The sequence below is a fragment of the Panthera leo genome, chromosome B3 (genome assembly GCF_018350215.1).
Source record: "Panthera leo isolate Ple1 chromosome B3, P.leo_Ple1_pat1.1, whole genome shotgun sequence".
Classification (NCBI taxonomy): Eukaryota; Metazoa; Chordata; class Mammalia; order Carnivora; family Felidae; genus Panthera; species Panthera leo.
Window position 1 is genome coordinate 142,791,569 of NC_056684.1, and position 19,060 is coordinate 142,810,628.

Below are 19,060 nucleotides of genomic sequence, written 5' to 3' on the forward strand. Positions count from 1 at the left end.
CTGAGTCATATTCATTTTTTAAACAACTCAAGATTCCATTTAATTTAAATAGTTTGATGTTGGTTGAAAAAGTCCAGTGACGGGTCCTGTGAGTTCGACGAAGAAGTCCGTTTTCTCCGGCGCCTTCGGCGAACTGCACGGGCGCATTTGTAATTGTGCTCCTCCTCCCTGCTGGCTGAAATGTGATTCTGATTTCTACATCGACACCCCATTGACGGATGGGTGGCCTACTTTCTGGGCGCTGGCTCCTGACGGAGCCCCAAGACATGTGTAAAGTGATACCTGCTCTCAAGGGGCCTTCATTGTTTTCTCCTCAACCAGAAACATTCCCAAAGCCATGCCACAATATGAGAAAGAAGCACAGGACAATGAAAGACAGATGGTGTCACCAGGCCCTCCGTGAGAACCCGGTGGTGGAGACAGCTCCTGCTGGAGCCCAAGGCAGGCCAGGTCAACGAGGGTCTGAGATGGAAACCAGGTCTGACAGGTGCCGTCTGGACAGGTGGAGAGGGTTTTAGGGAAGCAGAGGGCGCGAGGGAAATCGAGAGGCAAGAACGAGAGAAAGAGTCGGTGAAGAAACCAACGTGGCCGACGCAGAAGGTTTTCAAGGCAAGGCTGGAAGTGACTGAGGCTGGGACCCGCAGGTCCCGAAGCCCGCTGTCTGTTCCTTCCCGCCCAGGCCACGAGAGTCCCGGATGCGGTCACGCAATGGAAATGCGGACAGACAGCCGACTGGCCCACCGTGCGGTGTGCGCACAGAACGAGAGGGCAGAGGTTGCGTCGCTGATGCTGGCAGCCACAGGGCCAGGAGGGGCAACGAAATAAGAGAAAAGAGGGGCAATTTCGAGAAATTTTTCAAAACAATTGATGACTAACACAAACCACTCAAAAATCAAATATTCGATTTTTTGCACACTCATTTTTAATGTTCCCCTTATGGAGCCACTGGACGGCCCATTTTCCCTGTGACGGAGGCCCATTTCATTGCCATCTGAATTATATAATGCCTTAATTGTGAGCCTGTCACCTAGTCTCCCTTCCCAAAATGAATCCAGAAACCACCAGGTACGAACTTCTATTTAGTAGAATAAACATCTGTGATGATACACCAGGAGCAAACTCCTAATTGTTCTAAAACTGGCACTCTGCTTTGACAACCAACTACCTATTTTTTTTTTAAGAAGAAAATGCTTTATTCCTTTAAAACACCTGCTTTCTTTCCTTTTTGACTTCTAAAGGAAGAGATTAATTTTCACTGGCAAGAAGAGAAATCACCGTCTACTATCACAAAGGAAAAGCCATGCTCCATGTTAAGAGCTGCCTGCTTCGTGAAATGACACACAAGAACATCAACGCAAAACCACAACTCAAGCTGGGGTCAACCCCGCTTTCCCACATGAAAGCCGGCAGCCTGATAACCTCACCCCTTTGGAATTAGGCTGCCTTTGGAGGCTGCAATTCTTACTACGCGAGGGTGGCCTCAGAACCACATTTCTGGACAGCAGGATTTCCATTAGAATCGCCTTGCCTTCATTCACTGCCTTTTCCCCCACCCCCTTCACCCCAGGGCGGTCATTCAGGGAGTTATAATTTGGCACTAAAATTCAATTAAGCCCCAACGTTGCTCATACGTGGTCTTTTTCTCGGCAACGCGTTCATGTCTCCGGCCGGTTTTCCAAACGTTAGCGGATCCATTTGGGAGCGGAGGGAAGTAAAAGTTTCCACGTCTAGAAGCCGGCCGGGAGCTCGACACATTTAAACACCCGCACTGCGGGGTCAGGGCACCAAAGCGCCTCGGGTCTCCACCGCGCTCGGTGCAGCTGGGGGAGCGGAGGCCTCGGGGCGCCGCGGACACTGCCTGGCGCTCGGCGGCCCTGCACCACCGGGTCCCCCGAGCGCCCCGGGGAGAGGGCCGCTTGCAGGCCTCTCGCAACCGAGCCCCCGCGGCTCACCCCGGCGAGCCGGCCAAAGCCTGCCCAAGTATGGAGACCCCGTTGAGGACTGTGGGAGTTTGGGCGGCTTAATGGGATTGTGTTCGGTGCTTCAGGCGCTCCTTTAAAAGATCCCATGGCACCAACGAAACTCCAATAAAAGGGCCTAATTGCTCTCTGACTTTCTATGAAACTTTCTAAGCTGTGCTGACATCCTCGAATACAACTATGGAATTCGACAGTGGGGACCGGAGGGGGGGGGGGGTGCGGAGAGAAAGCGGTTCTCAGCGAGGCTTGGGTGAGGTGGGGGGCGGCTCGGGGGAGCGGAGGTGGGGCGGGTGTGAAGTCTGCGCCCGGGAAAGAAAAATATGAGTGTTCTCCTTTGTGTGAGGACAAACAGCCGAGCGCCGGAGGTCGGGGCCGGGGTCACGCGGCTCCGGGCTGCAGCTGCCGCCGTGGGGCGGGGGTCCCGGGCCGCCCCCCGGGCGTCTCGGCCCGGCGGCGGCATCGGCATTCCGGCGGCGCGGGCGGCCGCTGTCCTCGCACGACCCCGGCCCGTCCAGAGCGCGCCCCGCTCCGACCCTCGGGTAAGCTCCGCGCGCCAGGGCCCCTCACCCCTCGACAGGGCGCACGGGAGGCCCAGGCTCGGGCCCCGCCTCCCCGAGCTCCGCGGTCCCCGCGCTCCTGGGACCGGACGCCCAGCCTGGACCCCCAGGAGCCCAGCCACCGCGGCGCCCGGCCCGCGCCCGGGGCCGGGGCCTGGGCCTGGGCCTGGCCTGCCGAGCCCGTTGCGCCTCGCTCCGGGCCCAGGAGGCCGGAGCCGCCTCGGGGCCGGCTCGGCCCTCGCGGGAGGGGGCCCACGAGAGCACAGGTGACCTGCCCAGGGCGCCCGTGGCGGGGTCACCCTCCCTCCGAACTACTCCGTGGGCGGTGGCCTTACCAGGGTCCCGGCCCGGGCGCTGGCGTCTCCGGGGCCCTCTGCGAGCCCCCGCCGCCCCCTTGGAGCGCTCCGGTGCGCAGGCGCTGGGCGCAGGGGGCCAGACTTCCGCCGCGTGGGCGCGTGGGCGCGTGGGCGCGCGGGCGTGGGCCGGGGCCTCGGACGCTGCCCTGCGTCCCCACGCGGTCACCCGAGGGCGAGGGCACACTGGGGGCTGGGGAGGGGGGGGCGGGTAAAGAGATGGAGGCGTCGGCGAGGCCCAGGCGCCGGCAATCAAAGGCTGGGGATGGCGCCCGCCGCGTTGCCCACGGCCAGGCCCAGGGCATGAAAGGATCTTTATCCTCGAGTGACACGGCGGCGGTTTCCTCCTGCCTCCCCCTCCCGCGGCCCTAATTGGGGCCGGCTGCTAATGTGATTAAAGGCCAGTTAAATGTTTCTCGGGGCAGATGGTGGGAAGAGGCCGGGACCCCTGCCCCCTCCCGGGGTCACGCCGGGCCCGTGGTCAGGGGGCCGGTGGTGGTGCCAGTCCCAGGGCAGCCTGGCCGGGCGCCCGCCGATTGTTCACCCCGAGGCGGGGAGGCCGCGGGCGGGCTCCTGGGGCTTTATGTAAGCTGGTGGGCTTGGGGCCCGGCCGGATTTGGGGATTCTTTTCGCACAGTTTCCATTTTCTGGCCTTTGGAACAGCGCCCCGGGCCCTCGGGGCCCTCCCCCTCCGGTGCCCGGCGCCTGCGGGGCCCAGCCGCGCAGGCAGGCCTGGGGGCGCGGGGCGCTGAGGGTCTGGCAGGCTCGGAGCTGTTCTCCGTGGGATCTCCCCACCGAGGACAGTGCGTCAGATGGTGGTGCTGCGGGGGCCAGGCGGAGCCCCCAACCCGCAGCGCCCCCAGACCTAGGCGACAACCGGGTCCCCACGTCGGCGGCGGCGGCGGCGGCGTGGGTGGTCTCGCCCTCCCGGGAGGGCTGGGCGTCGTGGCTGCTGGGGGCGCAGGGCCTCGGAGCCAGGGTGCGCGCAGCGCTGCCCGCCGCTCCGGCTCCCGATGGCGGCCGGAGGCCCTGAAGACCCCTCCCCGCCCTGCCCGACCCGGTGGAGGCTGTGCGGTCCCCGGACGGCTCCGCTGCGCCCCGTGCCGGGAAGGCCAGGCCAGTGCCCGGGGCCGCGGAGTCAGCGCTCGGAGCCCCGGCCGCACGGCCCGCTCCCGGCCGGTCCCCCAGCGGGCCCGGCCTTGCGCTCGCGCGGGTTCATCGCTCTGGAGTCCCCGAGAGGCCAAGAGCGAGGCTCGGCTGAGTCCCCGCGCCTCTCAAGTGGCAAATCTGGAACCAGTTAGGATGGGGGAGGCAGATGGAAGCCAAACGGAAGCCCGGCGGCAGAATGAGCTCAGGACGGTCCGCCAGGTGGCCCTGGCCGTGCGCTCGGGCGGCGGCGGCGGCGGCTGCGGGCGCGCGGAGCCCCGGCGGAGCAGGTGGGACGCGGCCGGACCCACGCCGCAGGCCGCGCGCCCCCGTCCGGCCCCCGCGGGGGTCTCCCCACGGCCCCCCGTGCGCCGCAGACAGGGAGACGGCTCGCCAGCTGGAAGGCCGCGCGGGGCCGGGGCGGCGGGGACGGCGGGAGGGCGCCCGGCGCTTCGGGCGGAGCCGGCCTCGGACGGGCCAGGAGAGGCCATGGGCGCCCCCGCCGCGAGGCCCGTCCCCCGGGAGCCCGTCACCTAAGCAAGCGTGCTTCCGTGGAAATTTTACAGATCGGTTGTTTACTCTTTTCAAATATTTTCTGGAATAGTCTGCAGAACTTTCTCACATCTAACAAATGGCAGACTGAACTGTTGAGAAGATATGAAATAAACAGAATGACATTTCAATTTAAGTGGGGCGAAAGCAAACGGTATTTTTTTTAATAATATTTTTGTCAAAATGTGCCGTGGATCTAAAATTTTGTCGTGTTCAAAATATATAATTTGGGGGGGGGGGTACTTCAAGTACACATTTTATACATTTTTCAACCAGAAGAAGTAAAACCTTTAAAAGGCAAAAGCGCAAAGCAAGAAGAGGCTGGGAAGGAAGTGGTCTCTCTCCAGCTCTCCTGTTTTTTTCTTCTCCTCCCTAATAGCCTGAAGGAAGATATAGTCAAAATAAAACAATTTCATATTAAACTAACACATAGATGGAATTAATTCCTTCCCAGATGGTCTGAGGGACCTGGCTGTTGCAGTGTGCCCAGAAAATGCTAGATTCAAGGTGATTTTCTCTCCCTCAGCCGCTCAGAGAATTGTAAACAGCTTCAGCCTCATGATTTGTTTTAATCTGCTTATTGAACGCAGATAAAATTAGAACCGTCTTCCACTTGACATAAACGTCGCTCAGGAAGAGTCACCAGGTTTTTTAGCCGAAGGAATATCTGGGTCTTTTTTTTGTTTTGTTCAAAATGGTAATATTTAACTAGTATGTAACCAACTACAAGTTCTGAGGTCAGGAACCCCATGGCCGTAAAAAAGAAAAAAAAAATCAGTGTTTAAACTAATCTTGCCCTTGTTCTTTTCCAGTGATCTTGTGTCGATAAGCAAGTACCAGAGAGTAAAACAAATGATTTGTGTGTTCCTGGCAAATAATTTTTTGAGCTTCAAAAAATCAAAAACACGTTGCCTGTTGCTTTTTAGGAATACCTTGTAAACTGGACGGGAGGGGGTGATGCAGGAAATACAGTTTCATTGACCCTTGGAAAACTGGAGGATAGTCGAGGTGCAGTCAGCTTTGCTCTGTTAGGGCAGGTGCCGCTCCACAGGAGGGTGAATCTGAAGGTGAGGCTTCAGGTGCTTGGTCACCTGTGAAGACACAGTGCCCCCCCCCCCCCCGACAGTTGTGACAGGTGCGGTGAGGTAATGAAGCAGACAGGTCAGTTGTGCAGACAGGACCTAGCCCCCCTCCACCATCACCCCCTTGCCCCCTGAAGCCTGGCCAGCTCCCATCCTGCCGCCCCCATGTCCACGTTTAGGTCCCATCTGGAGGACCCTCTCCCTTTTTAGGATGTTTTCTCTCCTTTAAACACACCCTGCTGGCCCACTCAGCAGCATTACCGGGGACCCATTTGTCATTTTCGCTCACAAAGCCAAAAGTTAACCAAAGTCTGGGCCAGAGAAGCCTCCCCCCTGCCCCCGCCAGGCTCCTTTGTCACCTCGACAGCCCAGAGAACAGGCCAACCATGGGACATCTTTATTCACACCCCACAAAGGCCAGGCGACCGCGCGTGCAACCTCACGCCTGGTTCCAGACGCAGCTGCATTTAGGTGTGTGAGAGTGTTGGAGTTTTTTTTTTTTTTTATTGTTTCCATCCTCGTTTTGTTCTGTGTTTGCAGGGAAACTACGGTCCCTTTTGCAGCACTGGGGCCGGCCAGCCGGGGTTTATGCCCCACGTCCGAGTCTCTGTGGTGGGAATAGACCCATTCAGACAAGGCCTAACAGATACGTGGGGCCAGCCCACCCCCCAGCCAGGGTGAGTTACCTGATTGAAAAACAAATCTGACAACCCCAAAGCTTTCCTCCACGTGCCCACCGCCAGCAGGAGGGAACACAGGCTCCTTCCTTCCCCAGCAGGCGTCCCAACCAGCCTGGCCTTTCTTGGCCCCTGCCAGCATCATTACCCTGACATTCCTTTGCCACCAACCCCCCCCAAGACAGTCTCCTCTGCCACCAACATGGCTCAGCGACAGGAGAGGCTCTCACTCTGCCTGTTCCCCGTGACCGCATGGGGTACAGCGCCTCTCAGAGCCGGCCAGCCTGGTGAGGGCCCTCGAAGGCCTGGCTTTGGGGAGCTCAGCAGCATCCCTAGCCTGCAGGTGAGGAACCCCGTGGGATCGCAGACAAATACCAACACCCCAACCTGTCAGACCCCACACGGTGGTGCCGCCACCCTGCCGAGCCAGCCACATTGGTGTGCGGGCAGAGGCACGTTGCGGAAGTCCTCTAGCACATCCTGGCTCCTGTCCTGCGCCCAGCACTGGCGTTCTTGTTCGGAGAACAAAGGCCCGGAGGCCCCTGCAGAACAGAGAGAGGCTGAAAGCAGTGGCTTTCAAAGTTTGCTGACCGTGGCCGGGGTAAGAAATGCATCGTGCGTCTCAACTCGGTGCACGCATAATGGCTACGTATGAAATAAGTGATGAACTTTTCGTGCACGCATAACCGAACGTTTTCGCAAAAGAATACTTCTCTTTCCGTGCATCGTGAGCCCTGACGTTTGTTATCCTGTTTTGTTTCTTCCCGGTGACGGCAGCCACCTGCTAAAATGGTCCCATGCTCCCAGAGGGCAGCAGCTCGGAGTTTGCAAACCACTGTCTTCAGAGCTGAGGGTGTGCGGGGTGCAGGAGCGTGGGACTCGATCTGGGGCGCCCACAGCCCCCGCCTGCTACTTTTGCTTCCCCTATTCCAGCCCTGGAGTCAGACTGTCTTGCTGGGATTCCCAGAGCCATGACACTGGGGAAATCCCCTCCCCCCTCCTCACTGAGTTTCCTTCTCTTAGAATGGGGGTGACAGTGCCCACCTCCAAGGCTCCTGGGGACAATCAAATGAGATCGTGCACAAAATGAGGGCCTGACTCCAAGTGCCCAAGCATCCGTCTCTTCCGTTTGTCTGCCAGGATGCCGGCCCCAGTCTGCCTCCCAGTAGGACTCTCCCCCTGTCGGCTTCCCTTTGGGCCACCTCTGTGGTCCCCACTGCAGGCTTCAGGGCTCACAGATCTGTATAGTTCAGCTCTGTGTCCACCGAGCCCTGATTTAAAAAAAAAATTTTAATGTTTATTTATTTTTGAGAGAGAGAGGGGGACATTGCATGAGCAGGGGAGGGGCAGAGAGAGGGAGACACAGAATCCAAAGCAGGCTCCAGGCTCTGAGCTGTCAGCACAGAGCCCAACATGGGGCTTGAATTCACACACCATGAGATCATGACCTGAGCCGAAGTCAGACACTCAGCCGACTGAGCCCCCCAGGTGCCCCTGACCGAGCCCTGATTAAGTCATAGGTCACACCCCCGTGGACCTTCCGCTGGCTGCTGGTTGCTTTGGCACTGACCCCAACAAGAGTACGTTGTGGGATGGGGGTGCTGCTCTTCTCATGTTGCTGATCGAGTATCTGGGGCCCAGAGGGGCGTCACACAATCAGTAAGGGTAGAGCTGGGGTTAGGCCAGCTCTCCTGGCCTTGGAACACTGTCACACTCCCCCTGATGCGCAGCCCCTGGGTCCATGCCCAGCGTCCTCCCTGCAGCCAGGCAGAGATGACCCTGGCCTCATGCTCTCTCCCCAACCACCCTCGAGGGATGGCTCCTCTCCTGGGGTGTGAGGCTTGCTCCCTGGGGGAGGGACAAGGAGCTCCTGTCTTCCATGGCCCCCAGGCAGCAGGGAGGACGATCATTCCCCGGCCCGCCTTCACCTCCTCAGTCCTGGGAGGGCTGAGTTCATTTTCCCTTGAACAGCCACCTCCTTGGGGGCAGAACCACAGTCTTCCCGCACCCCCCCACCGGGCCGCTCGCTGCTTCAGTGATGAAGTCAGACGTGAGACCAGGAGTAGCTGCCCTTACATCCTCTGCACATACGCACGCATGTACACACACACACACACACCCTCATGCGTGCACACACTTACACACGCTCATGCATACACACACACACTTGCAAATTACTTTCACGTACGTTAACCGCTGCAGCCTTCCTGTAATCAGTATACGGACATCAGGAAACAGATGGCTCACTTACTCTTGGGCCAGGTAATAGAATTTTCTGGAAACAGAGAGACTGGAAACTGATGGAAGTTGTCTGTGAAAGGCTCTTCCCCTCAAGTTTTTTTCAGGCTTTCTGAATCTTCCATGGCCTTAAGGTGGGAGGATGCCGTGCAGGGAAGCTCCCTGTCCCCTGAAACAGACAGAGACCTCCTGTGGGACCGAGCCCTTCTCCAGACACCCAGGTCCCTGCCCACAGCCAGTGATCTAGCAGGAGACAGACAGGCAGTGTGGGGGCTGTGGCAGGGATGGGCCGTCTGGGAGCAGGCAGCCGTGGACCAGGTGGCCAGGGAAGGTGGTGTCAAAGGTGGCAGCAAAGCTCTGGAGGAATGTTCTGGCGCCTGTGCATGCAGAGGCCTGATCCAGGACCCGGTGCAGTACAGGGGAGCAGGAAGGAGCTGGTCTGGCTACAGCAAGGGGCAAGTGGCAGACGAACTGAAAAGGAATGGTGGGGTGTCTCTGGCCCTGCAGCCTTGTCTACCCAGGAGTCCACGGGCGCTGCGGGGCCCCTCTCCCACCCTGGCCCCCTCCGCCCCGCCTCTCAGGGCTGCAGCAGGTCGCAGCAGTTCAGAGTGTCCGAGGGACCCGCACGTCCATGGCTGCTCTGCGGGGCCAGCCCCGTCTCTGGCTTTTGCAATCTGTCCTTCGGAGTCAACTTTCCCTTGTAAGGATTTTCCCTTTTACTTGTTTGGTTCCTCTGACAGCTTTTTATCGCTTTGAAGCTGCTCTTGTATGATCCAGCTGTTCTGGCCTGCTGTTTTCCTCCCTCTCGGGCCTCACAGGGGAGACTGAGAGCGGTGGACACCCCACCACTGCTTCCTTGTGGCCTCCACTGCCCATCTGCCTGTGTGGCAGAGCCCCGGGGCCCTGGAGCTGAAACGTAAAGCGCTGACGGGGCTCAGAGTCGTTCTCCAAGCTTGCTCCAGCCAGAGGCTTCGAACCGCACAGTGGGGAGGCGCCTGCACCCCCACTCCCCATGCATGCAGGTGCACACACACACATACGCCTGTTGTCCCGTGCAGAAAACTGTCCACATACAGGAGTGAGCTTCCCGGCACCGGCTGACCCAGCATCGCCCTCCAAGCCACCCTTAGGGTCAGTGCAAGACGCCTTCTGAGGCTCGTTCTGACCCCGGGGACCTGGGCGCTGGAAAGCAGGTGCCACAGACCCGGGCTTCTGGTCCCCCGTGATGGTCGGCTTAGGTGTGTGCTTCCCCTTCAGCATCCATGAGTGAGCGCTCCCATCTGTCCACCTGCCTCATCCGGGCATTGCTTCTGCTGGACAGCTCTTCACTAGGTGTGCAAGCATTCTAGAAAGTTCTTTGAGCTCCATTGGCCGTCGGGCCCTGGGTAATCAGAGATGATGAGGCTGGCCTTGCAAGGCAGACTGACAGGTTGCACAGAGGTGAGCAGGTTCCTCGGAGGGGTGGGGACCCCGCCCTCCCATCCTCCTGCTGGCCCGCTTTGCTGTCACACACGCCCCGCTCACCTCATGCTCCCTTCCCTCTTGCTTTCTGCCCCCCTGCTCACTGGACTTTGGATGCATTTTATTTTTTTTCCCTTCTTGCCAACCTGTCACCCTGGTCGCTGCCCTCTACCCAGCACCTCCCCCAATATATTTTCGTCTGAAGTTTTCTGCCAGTGTAAACCTCCAATGTTCTACTTTAGTGTGTGTTAATATGCGTATTCGTAGGGACACAAAAACCCCAAAGCAAAAGAACGCCCAACAGCGGCAGGTGCCGGGGGAAATTGGGACCCTGTGGCCAGGTCTGCCTGTGCACCCTGCCCAGAGCTTGCTGAATTACAACTCCGAGCAAGACGCTCGAAGCGTGCCCCTGAACTTTAGTTCAAAGCACACCTAGTTTGGAGTCTGCTATAGTCATGGACCTACGGAAGCAGGAAATCCCTCGGATAGCATCTGGCCTGAGCCCCTTGTTTTAAGAGAAGACCATAGTGGTTCAGAGAGGGACAGGACTGGCCCAAGGTCACACAGCCAGTTGATAAGCCTGGTAAGACCTGGCGGAAGGGTTCTTGGCTTCTGCTCTGGCTGGTTAAGCATGGCAAGCGTTTAACGCAAGCCCGAGTCTTTGGCTGCAAACCGGAGAATGCAACCCAGATGGTCACGAAGGGTGTGATTTACACGCCATTCTGAGCATCCAGCGGAGCACAGCAATCTGAGCTAAGCATTTGCTGTGTGTTAGTACCGTCATGCCTCACCTTGTCTGAAGAAGCCCCCTTCCCCAGCCCAGTTGGCTCAGTGGGTACCCAGCAAGGATGCCTTCCAGGCCACGCCCCGTGCACAGGGCTCCACGCTCCAGCCCAGCCCCAGCCGTCGGAGTCTTTCAAGAAGTTGAACTAAGCACAGCAACTGAATCAATCAGACGGACCTGAGCCTGGGGCCCCGAGATCCCACAGATGCAGATGATGGGATGTCTCCATGCATTAAACCGCAGGTTTTCGGTCACGTCCCCGCCCCACAGTAATCCTCTGTGCCCCCAGGAGCCTCTCATTGTCCCTTCATCAGCCCACACTGAAGGGAGGCCCTGGGGTTTCAGGGGCTGGACGAGACCAGGGCTGGGGAAGAGGTGGGTACGTGGGAGGCAGGCTAGGCTCCAGACGATGGGATGCAGGGTCCCACGTCCTTAAAAGGGTGACAGGGGCCCCGGCAGCACCGGGAAGGGACTGACACTGAATGTCAGGATGGCATAGGGTGAGGACCTGGTACCGCCCTCCAGCCCAGACACACTGGCCTGTCGCCCCACCCAGATCCCCCCAGACACCTCTATTCACTTCCTGGCGTTCCCATAACGAGTGACCGCAAGCTGGAGGACTTAATGCAGTAGAGACTCTGTCACATTTCTGGAGGCCGCGAGTCTGAAACCAAGGTGTCTGCAGGGACACGCTTCCTCTAAAATCTTCAGGGGAGGATCCTTCCCGGCCTCTTCCAGCTTCTGGTGGCCCTGGGTGTCGTTGGCTTGTAGCTGCACGGCTCCAAACTCTGCCTCCATTGTCACACACACACACACACACACACACACACACACACACACATGCCCAGAGCCTCCGTGTCCCTTCTCTGCTCCTCACGAGGACACCACCATTGGGTTTAGGGCTTACATGACCTCATTCCTTCTGCAAAGGCCCTACTTCCAAATAAGTGCACATTCTGAGGTTCTGGGTGGATGTAAATTTGGGAGGGGACACGACTCGACCCAGCACAACCCCCACACGCTCTGAAGAAAGAAGGGCCCTGGGCAACTTGAGCGGCCCTGGTGTGCGAAGACAAAGTTTGCTTCGTGACTGAGATGGCCTCAACAGAGCGGCCGGGGACTTCCTGATGAGCCAGGCCAGGGGTGTCCACACTGCCTTCTGTTGTCTCAAGTCGGGGCAGCGATGCTGCGGGGCAAGCCAGCGTCTGCAGGGAAACGGGAGGGGGAGGTTCTGTGGGGAAAGGCAATGGGCAGGAGCACGGAGCAGGGGTGGGGCCTTGGAGAGAGTGGCTGCCACCCTGTCTTCCTGTCCCCGTGATGTGTGGCCTCCCCACAGACTGGCTATCCCTCCAGAGCCCTCTCTTCACTGGTGCTGGTTTGCGTGCTGTATAGACATCTGTGCTTCTGTTGGCCCCAAACCCCAGGTTTCCCTTCCCCACTGTGGTCCTTCTGGTTGAGCGGGGCTGGCCCAATGTCACCTGCCACTTCTCTGCACACTGGTTGTCCACTCAGGAGTGGACCCAAGGGCAGGGTCGGGCCAAATCAGAGTCAGATCGGGCTCTGCGTGGGCACTGAGATTGCTGAATGGCAGAATGACCTGTGGAGTGACCTTGCCACCTTGTGGGGGAAGCCCCACCGCACAGTGAAAGGGCTGGAGGAAAGCTGAGTGCAGAAAGACAGACGCATGTGGTGGCCGTTTGAGCCATTGGGTCCAGATGAACTTTGGACACCTTAGTCTCAAGAGCCAGCGCATTCACCTATAAGCCAGCCCGAGTGGCATTCTTACGCTGACCGGCCACGCCTGTGCCCCCCCGCCAGCCCTGGCCACGGGCAGGACAAAGTTTCCCAGGAGCTGTGTCCGACTCAGTACCGGGTCTATACCCAAAGCCCTGTCCACACTCAGTCCCCAGGGGTCATGGCTGTGCGCGGGACGGAGGCCAGAGACGAGGTCCCAAATGAGACCAGGAGGAGCTAGGGGCCAGGTGCCCCATACAGATGGCCAAGACCACGTCTGTGTTCTAGACCCTGGGCCACCGGGTCCGTCCCACCATCGCTGTGGAAGAACCGGGCTATGCACACACTTCCCAAGGAGTCTAGGCTCCTTGGTCACCCCAGCCCCTGCACCTGCGCCCTCCCTTGTTAGGCAGCGGCTAGAAGGACTGGTTCGGGGAAATGAGGGATCGAGCTTGGGGGCCCACATAGAAGAGAAGACCCCCTTTGCAAGTGGACGGGCATCAAAAATGAAGGAAGGTTCCAGTGGGGACGGGGCAATATCGCTGCCCTAAGTCCAGCCCCCGGGGGTGAGGGGTCTGCCTTGTGAGGGAAGCACATGGGATGCGAACCAGGACTTGCAGGGGGGCTGCTGGACAGACTCTGCTGCCTTCACGGCCCTTCACGGTCTGATTTCCTCTCTGCAAAATAAAGACCTTTGTCTTTACGAGTACCCTCCATGACTGAGTTTCTCCAAGGGTCTAAAAGCCAAGGTCACCAACCAGTAGGAGGCCTGGGGCCGGAGCCCCCCCGTTTCCCAGGTGACCGTCAGGAGACTGGCCAGAGATCGGGTGAGCTGGTCTTCACAGAGACAGGACCAGGGTCCCCGAGACGCACTGGTCTGTCCTCCCCCTAACCTGAAGCGGGAGCGAGCCCAGGAACAAGACCATTGTAAAGGCCTGATGTCATCCACACCACCCCCGTTGTTCTACAGATGGGGAAACCGAGGGGGAGGAGGAGTCCCCTGGCAAGGGCGCGGAGCTCGCCGAGGGCAGAGCCGGTCGCCTCCCGTTCCACCGCCGCCCACAGCAACTCGGCCCTCGGGAGAGCCTGAAGTGGCCCTTCCGCTCCAGGCTGCCGGGATACCTGTGTCACCGATGGCAACGTCACCCTCTCAACAGCCACGCGAGGTGCAGGGAAGCGACTCCCGGCTCACGCATATGCTGGATTGGAGCCGGGGTGGTACAAGCGGGGCGGCTGGCGGGGGGGGGGCCAGGCCTACAGGAGACCCGGTACTCTTCACATTCTGTCTGGGACTCAACATAGCTCCTTGGGGGCTTTGACTCGGCTACCGAGCAGCTACGGCACAGAAATAATTGGTGTCCGCCTCCCCAGCTTCTGCTCCAGAGCATCAGGGCGGGCCGTGGGTAGAAGAGAAGACCCCCCCTCTGCAAGTGGACAGACACCAAGGATGAAGGAAGCCCCCCAGTGGGCCTGGAACTGGCGTGGGAGCCACACGGGCCCAGGGGACACCTAGAACAAGGCAGTCCCTCTCTTGGCCTCACTTTGCTCACCCATAAAATGAGGCATTGGAATAGACCTTGCTCAGGGGCCTTCCACCTCCCGTGTTCTGGAAACCACGGGAGATAGAACTGGCCTGTAAGCAAGCACCAGTGGGCCCCCCGGAGACCCGGCTTCCCCTTCTGGAATCCCATTGCTGTCTTCAGTTCTCTTCCTAGAGACTCGGTGTTCTCTTTGGGGGGGGGGGGGGGAGGTTGGGCTTTTTAAACGACACGACCGTGTTTCTCTCTTTAACACAGGAAGACGCAGTAAAGGAATTCAAAGCGATGATTACCCTTCCAGAATGCCCCTGTTGACATCTTCCAAAATGAAGTCACGCCCGCAGCCGGAAAGAACCTGCAGAGGAAGAGGTAAGCGGTGAAAGCCGACAGCCCCCGGCCCCCTCCCCGCCCGAGTCCTCACCGCCAACCACAGAACACGCAGGGGCTCGGGCTCGCGGCCCGCACCCCACACCCCCGAACAGGCCCTTCACCGCCCCCCCCAGGCCTTGGTGTCTTCATCGGCAAAGGGGGCCAAAAGGTAATACCCACCTCCCGGGCCTTCGAAGGACCCGGCGAGTTACGGGCACACGCGCACCCGGAGGAGGGCTCCCGACAGGTACCAGCAGTTCTGGCGAATTCGCCCACGGAGCGCATCGCCGTCTATTTCTAACCCTTTTTTTAACGCAAGATGTATCAGACTTTGGCGTCTCGCTTTCTTTGCCTTGTTTATTTTAGAGCTCCGTCCATCCCAGCGCATGTGGGCAGACATACCTCCCTCTTGATTAGGAGCCTTCGGATCCACGGGCCCACCCTCCCCCGGTCACCGATACCACGGCACCGGGGAGTTAGAGGCCTAGAAGTGTCGATTCCAGCCCAAGCTGTGTACGCATTTTCGGTTTGGCCGGATTTACACTGCCATCGACGAGGATGCACGTCCCATCTCCGAAAACCCGCTAGCCCTGGGACCGCTGTGGTCTGGGCAGTTTCCAGTCTGGCCCGAGGTCGCCACCTCGGGGACAGCCTGGCGAGGCATCGCGGGACCACAGAGCCACAGTGATGCGGCACAGACACAGAGACGGGGAGTGGGCTCCAGGGCTGAGGGACGTCTCAGGGACCCCGGGGGGAGGGGCAGGAGCCACAGCGGCAGCCGGTTCCTCGGTGACTCTCAGGCCCTGCCTGGTATTCGTCTCCCAGGACATTTGATAGAATGAATGCCGGCCTTTTGGCCGGGACATTATCAGCCAGCTTTTCCCTCTGCAGCCCCGGGGCTGGCTGGGACGCCCGCCTCGGCCCCTTTCGGGGGAGGGGGTGCCCGCGGAGACAGCCCGTTGTGTGGCCTCCTCAGCAGGTCCGGCTCTGACCTCAGAGAGCCGGCAACTCGTGGAAACAGCCAGATGCCATTCTGAGCCAAGCCCAGCGGGGCTGCTGCCGGGCCAACCCAGGTCATCCATCCGAGTGACCACAAAACAACGAAGCCCATCTTCCCCTGCACCATTACTGGCCTAGAGAAGGTTCCAGAAGAGAGGCTGCAAACCTGTTTCCAGTGAAAGTGGCACCGCCGGGTGAGGAGACAGCCTCCAGGGGGACAAGGCAACTCTCTGGGAAAGACGGACATTCAGCACACTGCTGAGGACATTCACGTGCCTGGTCTCATCATCTGCCTGAAAGGGTTCGGGCCACAACCACCAGGCTCAGCCATGTCCATGGCTTTGCAGACGCTGTTCCCTGTGCTCTTCCCGCTGTCTCCATCCCACCTGGCCCTCTGGGGCCCTTTGCTCCCTCCTATGGTCACCGAGCCACGGGCCCCGTCGTGCCCCACCTTTTGTCTCCTCGTCCCCACCCCAGCACCCAGATTGCGAGCCTCTAGAGGTCACTGGTCATGTCTTTCCATTTCTGTGTCTCTGTAGCCCCAAGTAGTCGTGCAAGCTGGCAGGGATTCAGGAGGACGAAGAGGGATGTTTGCAACAGCACCCCCGCCCTTGCCTCTGAGTCCTGGGCCGGCCGCAGGGCTGGGGTTTTGCACCTCAGTTTCCTGATCTACAAAAAGAGGCGTGGGGATGGCAGGTACCAAAGGCCCCTCCAGTTCTGTTGTTTGTGGGTTTTCTCATGGAGGAAGCTGGAGGGTGGGAGAGGCCGGGGAGGCCCAGAGAGCCCCCCACTCTGTTCCCCTCATGCAGTGAAGGGGCAGCTTCGTCCACAGCGTCCAGGGCCATTCCCGGGCTCCACGGCGTCCCAGGGAAGGCAGCAGAGGTGGGCAGGAGGGCATGGGAGGACAGGCTTTCACTGACCATCCAGCCCAGCAAAGCTAGAAACCGTCAAAAAGTAAAAATTCCATTTGTAAACAAGATCGAATTATTTGATTGTGAAACCAGTGTCCGTGGAATTTAAAATAATTTAATATGAAACAATATCATTTGAAATGCTGGCCAGCCAAGGACCTGGGGGCAGTCGGGGTGGGGGGGGTGGCTGGCCTCCTGTGGCCAGACACGTGGAACCCAGCCTCCGGGGATAACAACGAGCCACCGGTCAACAGGCAAGGTTGAGAGTCCAGTGCGTGGCAAGCCCCGACCGGGCCCGAGGCCACCAGCCTGGGCCTCCCGTCCTCCCGGAGTTCACAGTGACGGGCAAGCAAGACGCCAGCGATTTCCAAAGCAGTGCCGGAGAGCAGGGTGGGTGTGGCTAGGTGGCACACGGTCCGAGCCAAAAGGGAGGCCCAGGTGGCCCTCCCTGGGCCCCAGCCGGCGTCGTCGGGCAGGCTCCAGGCCGTCCCCGTATTGTGGTGAGGAACTGAGGACAACATCCTCCAAGCACGGACAGCAGGAGAGGGGTGTTCAGACTAGAAATGATGACCACTTGTGACCCCAGCTCCGCGTGACCTGGGGCCAGCAAGCCGCTCCCAAGCCTCTGTTTTGTCATCTGTGGAATGGGAACAATCCCGGCCCCCACTCCCCGGTGGCAGTGAGGGTCAGATATCATTCCTGTGTGTTCCCCTGAAAGCTGGCGTGCCCGACGGACGGGGGCACTCCACGGAGAAGGTGTGATGTGGCTGGCACTGTCGATGGACGCCCGCAGAGGTGAGGCGGGTGGGAGCCAGGTGCCCCGGACGCCTCTGTGGGCTGTGCACCCGGCTGACTCTGGACCCCAGCTGCGGCGGCCGCTGGCACTTTGCGGGAGGCTGGGGCGGGCAGGGCCCCGCAGATCCGGGAACAGCAGCGCCCCGCTTCCCTGCATCCCGCCTCGACGTAAACACGGTTGGGAACATTTCAGGACCGCGACAGCAAGAAAAACAAACCCGGGGAACCCAGACAACGAGCGCAAATGCTAACTTTCGTGTCACATCCAGAAACCACGTGTTCATCGGGCCACCTGCGGGCTTGCGGCTCAGCGGGGAGGTGCAGGGTTGTTGTGTTTAGAAACCAAGCTAGGGGTACAGCTGCGGGCGCCACCTCCCTCCGTCCTCCCAGACACGGCCCTTGAGGCCGCCTGGACGTCAGCGTGGGGATGGGCACCCATGCCTCTGGCTTTTAAGTCGCCTGGGAGTCAGCGGAGCGGAGGGGGAGGGTCCCGTCACTGCGGGCACCACCTTGGGCACCTCTCCGTGCTCAGCGGGGTCTGGCAAAGGCCTGAGGTCACCTGGCCAGTGAGTGGCAGACTTAGAACTCACTCCAGGACCCCCGACTCCCCAGACACACTCTCTTCCCGCTACCCCCGGCTGACCGGCCACCGTCTTGCTCATGCAAACCGACTACCTATGGGCTTGGGGAGGGCTCCAGATCCCTCCTAGCCTTTGAGACAGCGATGCTGAGAAGTGTTATTTTTATTCGTCCCCAAGCCTTGCCAGATTACATTGTCAAGGCCAGCACTTTGGAGATATTCCCTTGGTTTCGCAATTCACGCAGTGACTAACACATGTTACATTTTGAAAACCTCTCTTGGTAAAAATTTAAGCTGACTTGTAAATACATAAAAGTCTCGATGTTAATGGGGTGCATGATTTCTCGGTGGCTGTTTTGTAATCCCAAGATTCCAAAGGGATGTGGAATTCTATAAAAATGGAGAACGAGAACCCTCCCAGAGCCGCCCTTTGGAACCATCACTACGGGCAGCGGAACAGCCCTTACATCTGTCCGTCGTTACAGAAGTTACAAAATCACTTCGCGTTTCCTGCCCCTGGCAGGGCAGGGCTCTTCCGGGGGGTGGTCCGAGCAGGGAGAGCAGAGAAGCCCGGAGCGGAGGATCGGGGTCCCTCCACGGGGCAGGAGTGCACGCAGGTAAGTAGGGTGCGGGGCACCGCTTAGCTGAGCTGCCGAGATGTCAAGTCTCGCCGAGCAGGACTCCATCCCGGCCTCACGCCCCTCTGCAGCCTGGGCCACCCACACCCACGCTGTGCCTGTCACACCCACAGCCCCTGCTCCCACGTCCCGGCTCCCTCACTCTGCACCCAGCTCAGCTGATTGCACCAGACGGGTCCCCACCCGGGACAGTCCGCGCCTAGGCTGGACGGGCGGCTCTCTGTCCGAGCATCCGAACTAGGACGTGAAACGGCGGTGGGGCAGTTGGCACTGGGACAACGTGATCTTCCTGCCCATCTGGGACCATGGGGCACGCTGGCTTTGGCGTGGGAAGGTGACGGGGAGAGGAGGAAGAGAGGAGAAAAGTCGAGAATGGTGAGGGAGAGGCCGCCTGCCGTGACAGGCTCCGTAAGGAGTGGGCCCAGGGCTGCCCCCGTCATGACGGGCTCAGCTCGGTGCCCAGAGCGTGGGCAGTGCCTCCCAGCCCCACCAGCACCTCCCTCGCAGCCCCAATTTATTGCCCTAGAGGATAACGCTTATCAGCCTACGGTTACCCCGCTTCTCGTTTCGTTCCCCCGTTCCGTGTCGGTCTCCGCGCTGGACTGTAGACTCCGTGCCTTAAGTGGCCTGTCTGGCTGGCTCCCCGCCATATCAGCAGAGCCCAGCC

General features: G+C 59.6%; 1 long non-coding RNA gene across 1 annotated transcript; it reads right to left on the reverse strand.

Moving 5' to 3' along the window:
* Positions 1 to 5,000: 5,000 nt before the first annotated feature.
* Positions 5,001 to 14,180, reverse strand: LOC122221447. The gene is made up of 3 exons (XR_006203229.1): positions 14,114 to 14,180; positions 8,598 to 8,753; positions 5,001 to 5,678 (listed from the first exon to the last, which is right to left on the reverse strand). It is a non-coding gene; the product is annotated as an uncharacterized LOC122221447 (long non-coding RNA).
* Between the last annotated feature and the right edge of the window lie 4,880 nt (positions 14,181 to 19,060).